This window comes from Frankliniella occidentalis, unplaced genomic scaffold (assembly GCF_000697945.3).
Source record: "Frankliniella occidentalis isolate FOCC.00 unplaced genomic scaffold, Focc_3.1 Scaffold26, whole genome shotgun sequence".
In the NCBI taxonomy this organism is placed as follows: domain Eukaryota; kingdom Metazoa; phylum Arthropoda; class Insecta; order Thysanoptera; family Thripidae; genus Frankliniella; species Frankliniella occidentalis.
Genome location: NW_026267156.1, coordinates 1933138 through 1944247, shown reverse-complemented (window position 1 = coordinate 1944247; position 11110 = coordinate 1933138). Strand labels below are relative to the sequence as shown.

Sequence of the window (11110 nt, the reverse complement as noted above, 5' to 3'; positions counted from 1 at the left end):
AACCAGCTTTTTTGGTTGTTCATCCCGGGTTGCCCTTCATTCATCCTGTCTATGTGACTCTTAGGGAGAAAAGGTGAAAAGCAGTACGTACGGCAAAGTACTTCGCCCCACGTCGTATAGATCAGCGTATAGGAGATCCGCCACCATGACCAAACAGTTCGTCTCCTGTCGTTCTCTTCATTCACCCCTGCGCCCATTCCTCCTCTCCGGAGGGCTGGTCGGTGTGGTTGATGAGGGCCCCTTTAGGGTGGTGCGCTCAGCGCTGCCTAGGCGACAGCCCAGCCCCCGCTAACAAGACGCTCTTATCGGCACGGCGTCACGTCCGAGCCAGCCCCGAGGCCCGCGTGAGGCCCAGGGGCGCCCTGGTGCCACCACAACGATTTGGACGCCAATTTTTAAAACTTTTTGGTAACATCCCGAGGATGGCAAGAGTAGAAGTATACTAGACACGGTTGGCCAATAAAATTCAGAAGCTGAAATGTCCGCATAAGACCGTTCGATGTAAGACTGTGGGTTTGTAGTACGCCCGTACAAATAGCTCTGAACTATGGCGCCTTACGGAGCGAGTGAGTAGGCAATCCGCCCGCCCGCATGCCATGCGGGACAGTATAGCTGCGCAAGCGGACGGGGTTTTCCAGTACCCAGTCGCCCGTTACAACCGCCCGGAATGAAAATCTGTAAGAGCTATTGTTTGGCCAAGTTCAGAGATGAACTTTCAACGACTTACAAACCCAAGCATGGCTGATAGAACCACATTCACATCCCCGTTTACATCACACCATCGTGTCAACCACAGAGATGGTTGTAAATCTTTCAGGTGAGACATCCAGTCACCATACTTTTGTACGGTTGTCCCTCCTGAACAAGCAATACCATCGATGTTTTTATTTTTATTTTGATGTGTAAATACGGCAAGTCAAAAAAGTGCCGGTCAAAAACTTGATCAGTTTGTGGAACATCAAGAAAACGCCATTAACTTTATGCACTAATAAGCTGGCGAGGATTAATCTTTGAACCTCTCATTCACCAAAATCCAATCAGAGGCCAAAGCGGCAACCAAATAGTTTGCGTCCTCGTCGTCTTCCCCGTCCTCCTCGTCCTCCCCGTCTTCCTTCTCCTCCTCCCCGTTCTCCTCGTCCTCGTCGTCCTCCCCGTCCTCCTTGTGCACCCCGTCCTCCTCGTCCTCGTCGTCCTCCTCGTCCTCCATGTACACCTCGTCCTCGTCATCCTCCTCGTCCCCCTCGCCCTTCTCATCCTGTCTGCCGCCGGCGGTGCCAGAGAAGGGAGGGGACCATGACGGGGACCATGACCATGTTCCTGGCGCACGGCGCGTCGCCGTAGGACGGGCGCACCTTGGTGCAGCGGGTGCAGCGGGAGCGGCGCGGCCGGCACCTCCACCGCAGGAATGTAGGTCTGTGTGCCTGTGAGTCCTGGAGCCCTGGAGCCCTGGACCAGCCCGCCTGGAGCCGCCCTGGAGCCGCCTGGAGGGGGGCCTGGAGGGGGGCCCCCACGGGGCACGGGCCGCGGGGATTGGGCCGGCCGGCCGGGTGGTGGGTGGCGGGGGCTTAACGGGACCCTGCACCCCCCCTCCCCCCGCTCCAGCGCCGCTCCGGAGCCGCTCCAGCGCCGCCGGATGGCCGGCCCGGAGAGCTCCGGCGATACTCCGCGCGGAGAGGCGTGCTCGGCTCGGCGGCTCGGCTCCGGCTCCTCGCGGTTCGCCCCGTGCAGCGCCGCGCGCAGCTCGCGGACAGGATCGCGCGAACGGGTCGCGGACAGGCCGCGTGTGTGTGCGTGCGTGCGCGCTTGTGTGTGTGTCGGTGCGTGTGTTGTGTTACGTGATCCGATATAGAAAATTGGTGCATCAAAGGATACTTACATCATTGACATAGGATCGCACGGACAGGCCCTGGACAGGCCGCGCGAGCGTGCGTACGACTGTGAGTGTGTGTGTGAGTGTGTGCGCGCGCGTGTGTTCAGTGTGACGTGACCCGTGACAGAAATTTGGTGCATCGAAGGATATTTCACATCATTGATCTGTTTTGTGCTCCTGCGGGTGTGTCTCTGCTGTGGTGCGTCTGCGGGCGGTTGTGGTGAAGTGTTGTGGTGATTGTGGTGGTGAACTCCTCGGGTGGATCCCCGCTGCACCTCGGGATTGGATTACGCGCCCGCCCGCACTCCTCGCCCAACGGCTGACAACTCCTCTACCTGGATACCTATCACACACACCAGGTGAGATGATGACTGACGCACGTCTCTGACATGATCAATGTATCACCAGCAGCCCTTGTCATTGCGGTATTTTACTTTCTGTTGAGAAGAGGATTTTCTAATATGTTGTAAACGCCCGGCACCAAAGCTGTCACCTCATTTTTCCCTAACCCCCCACACCCAACTTAAGCCTATGCCGCAAAGAGGCTGTCAATGATATTTTTCGCGACAAAGTGTCGTTTGCGTCTTGCCTGCCTGCCTTTGAGCAGCACGGCGAGCGCGTTAGAGACCGGCCGGGGCCGGCTGATCAGCTGTGCGGCCGGCCGGCGCGTTGTTGAGCTCAGCGCGCCCGCAACGCCCACCGCCCGGGCGCCGCCACTGTGCACGTTTGTCTACGCTGCTAGCTGGAACTAGGTTTTTCGAGTCTTCGCAACAACAACAAAAACTTAGGAAACAATACAACGGCTTCCAACTTCTATGGACTTGTACACTTGTATTGGACGACAACCTCCTCTCCCTAAGGTGTATACATACACCTCACCCCTCCCCGTCCACCTGGTACTCATACCCATGCACTTGCTGCGTTCTGCCACATTATCAGGTGTTTTGCCCGCAGGAATAACAGATCCTTTGCCTTATTAGCGGCCTGTAACCGCTCCCGCCCGTTCTCTTATTTAATTCCTCCGTCGTACAACGACCAGAATGCAAAATTGGACCAGACGGCGCTTCGCTATGACGCGCTGCTGTCATGTCAGATTGCTATCCTCCCAGCCAGCCCCGCCCCGCCCGGCTACGCCCCGCCCCGACTCCGGGGAGGTCGCTTTGCTAGCCGAGTGTCGAATCTTTATAATCTGCCTAATGAGTACCTTCCCCTCGAAAATGACAGGGATCACGAAAGTGCGTCGTCGCCCTTGTCCAATCAAACTACACTGACAACAATCCTCGTTGGGGGCGATTAGTTCTCAGCGTCATTCTTCTTGGGGCCGACTGCTAAACGCCGCGCAGAAATAATAATCGCGGCTGCCGGACACAACGTCACCCGTGCTCACATTCTCTCGATATCTCGATTCTTCGCGCAAAACAAAAATCGACTTTACCGCGCAGCCCGCCGCCGGTGTAGTATTCATTCCACTGATCCCGACCGCTACCCGGCCCGACGACGCCGCGCCGCCCACCCAGCCGCCCACGTACGGCGTAAGTACACTTCCCCAATTATTTCCCCCCTTCAATTCCTCGGGAAATTAAATCCGGCCGCAAAGGAGCGCTGCGCGGTGGCGGCGCTGCGCGGCGGTCCGGGAGGTCCCCGTCTCGGTCCCCGTCCACGCCGTCCCCGCGGAGGACCGAACCGAGTGCGCCGCCGCAGTCCAGTCGCAGCGCCCATTATTACTGCATTTCCTCCTCAGCCCCCCTCCCCCCCACTTCCCTGCCTCGCCTCCGAGTCCTTGGCCCTGTGAGACTGCGCCTGCGATCGCGGTAGAGCAGGGTCCGCCACACCACCCCGCCGCCGGCCCTACACGGCGCCGCCCCGCCCCACCGAAATCATAGCCTTGGTCGGCCTGGTCAGCGCCGCTCTCCTCCGCCGGGCCAGCGGCGCGCAGCTGCGCTGCTGCGGCTCATTCTGCTTATTTTTCGTGGATCCACGAATCGATTGAAAAGCGCGGCGCGCGCGCGTAGCGCTCCGCACCGCGGCGATCCTAGAAATGATGATGATGATGATGATCACCTCTGCCGAGGATTATCTGTAACGTATCGCCCCCTCAACCCCCCCTCCATCATCGCCCTTTCATTAGCCCCTGCTGGTCCTTATTCGGACGCAGCCTCGTGTGCATCGGATCGCGAACATTGCCGCGCCAGTCGGTAATTGATTCGCTTCGGCCCTACCTACAGGGCGCTCTTTCGGACGCAGCGCCTCCCTCCTCACCCCCCCCCCTTTTCCTTTGGGATCCACAAGACCCTCTTGTTCTTCCCAGTTTCCGGAGCGTAGCGAATACGTACAGTGGAGCAGCGCTCGGCTTTTTAACTAGATCGATTGATGTTCAACGGAGGTTTCTGATATCTTGGAGCTCGGAGCTAAAACGATCGCCTCTCTGGATCCTTCTTTCTGGGCTAGTCTTACCGCGCGAGGAAGTTTGGCACTTACTGGCAAACTTGGTTGGCAGCATTGTTACCAGATGAGATGACAGTCGATCGACTTTTATTTCTCATATCCTCTTGATTTCGTTTTGTTGTTGTCGTAGTCGTCGCGTTTTGTTCTCGTCTGTTATTTTAAGCGTGTGGCTATTTTCTAAATTTCCTTTTCGGTTTCGGTTTTTCTTTTCATTTGTTGCTTACAAACTTGCATCGAAATTTCGGTTGGTATGGTGTGAACAACTTGTGCAAATCGTGTGTCATTCCACCAAGAGGTGGAAGCAAGTAGAAGGGTCCCCCAAACGTTTATTTTGAAGTTCTGTGGCCGACGACGGGGGACATATCATCGTCATCGCTTTTGGTATGTACAAGTTGAACAGATGAGCCATTCTGAGATGATGCGTTAGATCCTTGCTCTAACGTAACGTGCGAAGGTTAGAGTTGAGTTTGAGGTTAGGTGGACGTACCCGGGTAAAAATCGCGCGGGCAAATCGACTTTCAAAGTTTGACTTCGGAGTCACTAGAGTTGAACATACACGCCCCTCGTTTTACGTTTTACGAATTTCTGTCGCTTGGTGCGTCTCACATTCGCACTCCGCAGTGAACGTGTTGCTTTGTCGTACACATTCCCCTTGCTGCCGGCTCGGCTCCCTGCAGCCTGCATCCGCCGCCGCCGCCGCCATATAGCCCTCCGGGGGATAAAGTAAGCCCTCACATTTGGCACAAAGCCTGCGGGCCCGACGCCGCGCCGTGTCGCTGGGACAATCCTGTGAAAGTCCGCGAGTTGTGTCTGCCGCGCTCATGCGGAGCTCCGCGCCCAGCCGCCGCGCCGCGCCCAAGGCGCTGCCCGCTGCCCCAATGGCCCATCTATCACAACCAAATATACTCGCACACTCACATTCTTCCACATCTTCCTCGTTTGGAGTTTTCCGCGCGCGGGTCGAACCCACTGTGTAGCCCCCCCCCCTCCCCCTTCCTGCGTCCCCGACCTGACCCGCCCCTTTCGCGCTTCGTCTCACTTTAAAAAAAACTGACTTTAAAAAAATAAAAATGTAAAGCCTAGGATTGAACAGGTCTGTGTGTCCCGGTTGGGTTGGGCCAGGCCGGGGGGCCTGGCGGCGGTCAGCGCCTCTAACAAGCAGCAGCGCCCATAAGGGTGTCAGGCTCGGTCAGGCCTTATTAACAGTACAGCGCTGTGACAAACGCGCACCGGGGCGGGCAGGCGACGGATTGGGAGGATGGGAAATGATAACGCATCATAAGCTGCTGCTAAAAAAAAAATATATTTATATATACTGGTGAACAGTTTTCTATTTCTGATCCTGACGTGGAGAGTGGTTTGGCGGGGGGCATAGGCCTTCGGTTCTCTTCCTCTCATCACAAAGGCAAAGGAAGCCAACAACAATTTCTGTTAAATACCTTGGGAACAGTATTCACCTCAAGCTGTAAAGTATTTGAATTTTTTCTTCTTCAAAATTTCGAGTTTTTGCCTTTGAATTGGGTGAAGGCCTTTGCGGCGGTGCTGCACTGCTCCGCGGGCGGCGCTAACGCAGGCGCGCCGCCGGTAACGAGGGGGCGTTCCCTTCAGTTCACTTTCTGCGCTGCGGCGACTAGAGCGCTCATAGCAAGCGCTTAGAAAAAAAAATCAACTTTTTTCTGGATTTATTTTTGCCTCTTTTCTTATGCTTTATTTTTCCCTGCTCTCCCTATGCGTCCCTCCCTACCACCGTTTTGCGCTGTGCGTTCCGTCTTATCTCCATCGATATCGTTTTCTGCTCGCTTTTGCTGTTGCTGTGCGGTCGCTGCAGTTGCTCCTCGCGCAGGTTTCGCCTGTATTATCATTTTGGCCGTGCAAAGCAGCAGCAGCGCACTGTGTCCAAAAGGAAACTGCAAAGTAAGTAGACCCGGGAGGTATTTTGGGACGGCGTGGTGCAGGCGGCCTTGGTCGCGCCCCGCAAGGCTCTGGGAGTAAGAAGTTATGAGGATGATTAACGCGATGAGCCCTGCTTGAGCACGTGCGCGCCCTGGCACTGCACGCGCGTGGCCAGCACAGCTACTGCACTGTTAAACAGTTTGTCGTCGTCTTACGACATTTTTGTCGACAAGCTTTTCCATGAGACAGCAGCATATGGGTCGTTTGGAAACAATCACGTGGGTTATCTCATGACGACCAAGTTCTTGTAAAGTAACGATGTAAGCAGTATGTGTCTGACGATATTGTCGTTTATATGTACTTAAAAGATGCTGTTCTGGAGTAAACTAGGTAGATGTACGCCAGACCACGTCTCGCGTAACAGGCTTCGCGATATCTCACGAAACACTGTTACGCTGCGACGCGCCTGGCATACATCTACCTAGGTCTGCGGCGCTGACACCCGAGTCGGGCAAAAGAAAGAGTCGTAAATAGGCCTTCGGCCCCAAAAGTCACAATTATTGCTCCCCAGGGTTTTATTTTAACGAGTCGACCCTTCAGAGACCATGAAATATTTAAGAAAAAACATTGAAATGGGTTTGGGGTCATTTCCGTGTGAAAAACAGTGTCTGGCGCCTCAACGGTTAGAGATAGAGCCAAACGGACGAAATTTTCGCCCAAAGGGCTCTACATTGATGAGTTACCCCTTAGGAAACATTAAAAAAATATTTTTAAAAAACGTCATTTTGGTGCCCTGTGGTTTTTGATTTTTTAAAAATCCATTTTTTCAGCTAGAATGCTCTACTTCGAACTTGATCTGTCTTTTTATGATACAAAACGACCCTAAAAATCCCAGGTCGCTTGCTCAATTTGTTCTCGAGTTATCGTGATGACAGACAGACAGACAGACAGACACACACACACACAGACACACAGACAGAAACTTTTTGATCACTGGAGTAATAGGCTTCGCTAATCGCTCAGCCAAAAATGATAATGTTGTAAACAAGAATGTCATCAAACAATCTGTCCGCTGCTCTTTGAAACCACCTCAGACTTGGTTTTGCTAGTATACGTTCAAAAAAATGTGAAAATGAGAGGGAGTCGAAAGCGTTTTTCCACGCGCGTGTGTCTCTCCCTCTCGTCGTTTAGTGCGGATACTGTTAGCGTTACATATGGCGACGATTGTTGACGGCGACACGAAATAACGCTTTCCTCGCTGTTGGCGCGACGTGTTTGCTACTGCTGCATTACTTGCAAATTAATGAGGAGGGAAAAAGAGGGGGGGGGGAGGTAGATATGCGATGGAGAAATGCGCGAAACCTTGCGGTCGTTATGCGCCGTACCGCATAAGTTGTGCTGCTGCTGCGGCCGCACGGCATCATACGGTAATAACTCCTCGTACACAAAGTGACGGCGGCGGGGCGGGGAGGGGCGGGGGGGGGGGGGGCGCCTGGCGGTAGGCAGCCCCTGGAGACTTGGACGCGCGGCGGCACGACAGCACGGCGCCGTGCGCAAGAGCGATAGTTTACACAGCGGCACCTTCAATGTACCTCAAATACATTGACCAAACAATGCGAAGCGTTTTCGTGTCGAATAGGATTCTGTATTCGTTTCAACTAGTGACATTGTATCTCTAATCTTTTACCGGATTTCGTAAACGTATTCGACACCCAGAAAAAACTGTTTCTTGTTTCAGGTACATTTTTTCTTGTTTGAAGTAAATGCCGACACAAGATCAAATTTACTCTCGAATTAAGGCTGATTACATCTTTCGAATAAGAAACAATATATTGCCTCGTTTCAAAGAGTGAATTTGATCTTGTGTCAGCATGCATTTCACACAAGAAACCATTTTTCTAGGGGGGGGGGGGGGGAGAAACCGACAGCATATTGTCTTACGCTTTTTTGCACTTTACATCGTGGACGACGAACAATCAGCAGTATAGCCTAAAGTAGATGGCGGAATGTTGTTCGCTCGCGCCCCGCGCCCTCGCGGTAGTATTTTGTGAGGTTGTAGGCGCCGGCGTCGCGTTGCTGCTGCTGTTGCTGCTGCTGCGGCGGCGGCGGCTGCAGCGCGAGGGCCTCGTGGAGGCACTTGAAGGCCGTCCGTGCTCTGGCCACCACCGCAGCCGCAGGGATGAAGAGAGAGAGAGAGAGAGAGAGAGGGGAGGGATCAGCTCTCTTTCTCACTCTCACTCTCTTTCTCACTGCTGGGTCGGCCGTGTCTCTTTCGCCGCGAGTGCCCCTCTTGCTCTGCTGCTGCGCCGCGCTGGCTGCCCCGGAGGCTGGCTGTTTACCGAAATCAGCACATTATCAGCAGCTAGCCCGCCAGGCGCCGGCGCCAAGGAGGAGAATGAATGCACTCTGTGAATACAGTAGCTGGCTCCCGAGCCGCGGCGGGTGCCCCCGAGGGGGCAACACCAGCTTTACATATATTTTGTTTTCCATTATTTCGCTCGAGCAGCTGATAGCATTGTGCTGATGTGCAGCGCGGTGCAGTGCTGTGCAGCGCTGTGCAGCTCGGCATTGCATCACCGGCCGCGGTGTGTAGCAGTAGTGCAGCGGTTGAATGGAGACCGGGGGAGAGGAGGAGGGAGGGGTATTTGCGGTCGGCTGGACCAAACCCCACGACTGCGTTTACAGAGACTCCCACAGTACAGCGGGGCGAGTGCTGCACCCACTAGTGCATGGCGAAGCACGTCGAGATCAGCCCGAGGCCGTCGCCGTCGCCACCAGGCCGCGGAGAACACGGGGCAGCCCGGCGACGGGTAATGGCGGACAAGCATAGGCTTTAATCCCAAAGCAATAGCTGTGAGTGTATCTCAAGCTGGGGTTATTGAGCGGGTGGTTCTTTTGCGGAGGAATATTTGGGAAAAGGAGGATTGGGAGGGGGAGGAGGTGTCTTGGAAAAATATTCTTAGGTTAACTATTATTACAATTAATCCTTACAAACAAATTATTTTGTAAGAGTTGCAAAGCATTTGGCTCCAATTGCAATTGCTTTGCAGCTTACAAAGCGGTTGCAAACTATTTGTAAGCTCATTCTAAAGCATTACTTCGCAAGGTTTTAACTTGTTGTTTAGAATTTTGCCAATTTGCGTTGTAAAATTCCGAGATTATTTTGACGCTGCGGAGCGGATTAGTTATCACAAAGTAAATCGGTTTCGCCGGGACGAGCCGGCCAAGTTCAGCCTCTGGCAGCCCACATGGCGCCTGATGGGTAGGCAACATCTGGCCTGCAGTGCCTGCGTGCAGTGCGGGGTGGCCTACGCCAAGTCTCGCAGGCGCTGAGCTCCCTTTGTCTTGCCGAACAAATCTGAGGGAAACGGACGTGAGCTTTCTGAACGAGGAGGACGATGCCTTTCATTTATTTTTTCCTTCGACGACAAAGACTGCGGCCGTACGTCTGAAATTTTGAAAAATGTCCGCAAATAAACAATTTACAATTTATGAAGGTTATTGCACTCTCATTTCCTTACGGACTCGCTTACGGATACTTTTGTGCAACCGTAATGTGGATCACATTTTATCTGTAATACGGATGAAAACAACCGTAATATGGACAATTTTATCCGTATTATCAACACAGCTTGGTTCGTAAGTTACGGAGAAAAAATATTCATTTCTCCATAAGTGACGAACCTAGCATTGTTGATAATACGGATGAAATCATCCATATTACGGACCATTTTATCCGTATTACAGATAAATTTGATCCATATTACGCTTGCACAAAATTATCCGTAAGCGAGTCCGTAAGGAAATGAGAGTGTGAAGGAGGGGGGGCTGGCTGGTCTTACTACGTACTGCGATAGTAAAGAAGTTGAGAGGAGGAGGAGGAGGGGGAGGAGGAGGAGGAGGAGAGGGGGGTCCAGCCGGCCTGCCCCGCTGGCCCTCGCTGGTCCAGCGAGCGACGGATATTTTGCAACGGCGGCATCCGGTGTCAGATCCGATCGACCGTGCAGTATATACGACGCGACCGTGCGTGTGTCTTGTACGGAGGGTGGAGCAGCAGGGGACGGAGGTGTCATGAACCCCCTCACAGTTTTATCGAGGATGACAATGGTAGATTTCAGGCCCTCGATAGCGAGAGGCGTTTGCTCGAGGCCCCGGGGCCGGCGGTCGGCGCCGCGGTCGGTCGCTGCGGAGGTCCCAGGAGGTGCCGCTCATAGCCACCCCGGACCCGATTTTACGTTTGCTTGACGCCCACGAGCAGTTAATGAGATGGGCACAGAGCAGAATCCGAAAATACTTCGGGAACGCGTCGCTCGGGGCGGTTCGCTGGGGCGCGCGCCGGCCCGCGGGCGATCAGAGACAGAGCAGCGCGCGGGGCGCGCCCCGGACTTGTCCGACGAGCGCGCACGATCAACCGGGGCGACGCTCGACATGCGCCTCGAGCGCGGCCCGGGCGACGCCGGCGAGCGCCTGCTCGGCCTCGCTGAGCGACGCTGAGCGGCGGGTACGTCTGTGTGAGTGACGCAAGGGTTCATTAGTCACCGCTCCGTAGCGGCTCGGCCCGGCCCGGCCCGGCCCGTCTGGCTGAGCGTCTAGCCCGCCACCGACGGCGACGCCCTGCCCGGCGCTCACTAAAAAGTTGCTGTCCGATTTTCACTCCAAGCAGTGTGAAATTCACACTGAGCAAGTGCGAAGGTCCCAAATCGCACCATATGGTGCGGAAAGTGCACATTCGCACGTGTACGTGCGAAAGTTGACCATTAAGTGCGAGCCCGGTGAGTGGTCGCACCCCTGGGTGCGAAAAGTTTTCGCTCGCACTAAGTGCGAAAACTTCTCGCTCCTGATTGGTCCATTTAGCCGCGCATTTTGACTGTCATCAAAAAATTCATTACGATGACTTTTTAT

At 54.4% G+C, this 11110-nt stretch overlaps 1 protein-coding gene across 7 annotated transcripts in view; it reads left to right on the top strand.

Annotated features, from left to right (window-relative positions):
• Positions 1-1669: 1669 nt before the first annotated feature.
• Positions 1670-11110, top strand: part of LOC113208659 (uncharacterized) — a 199034-nt gene continuing 189593 nt past the window's right edge. For 2 of the 7 annotated variants that reach the window (XM_052265337.1, XM_052265338.1), the window contains exon 1: positions 1670-2229. The gene's annotated coding sequence lies outside the window, so the exon portion shown is untranslated. Of the gene's footprint in view, positions 2230-4280; positions 4697-11110 lie in introns of those variants that run through there. The other 5 variants (XM_052265339.1, XM_052265336.1, XM_052265335.1 and 2 more) reach the window with 5 other exon arrangements.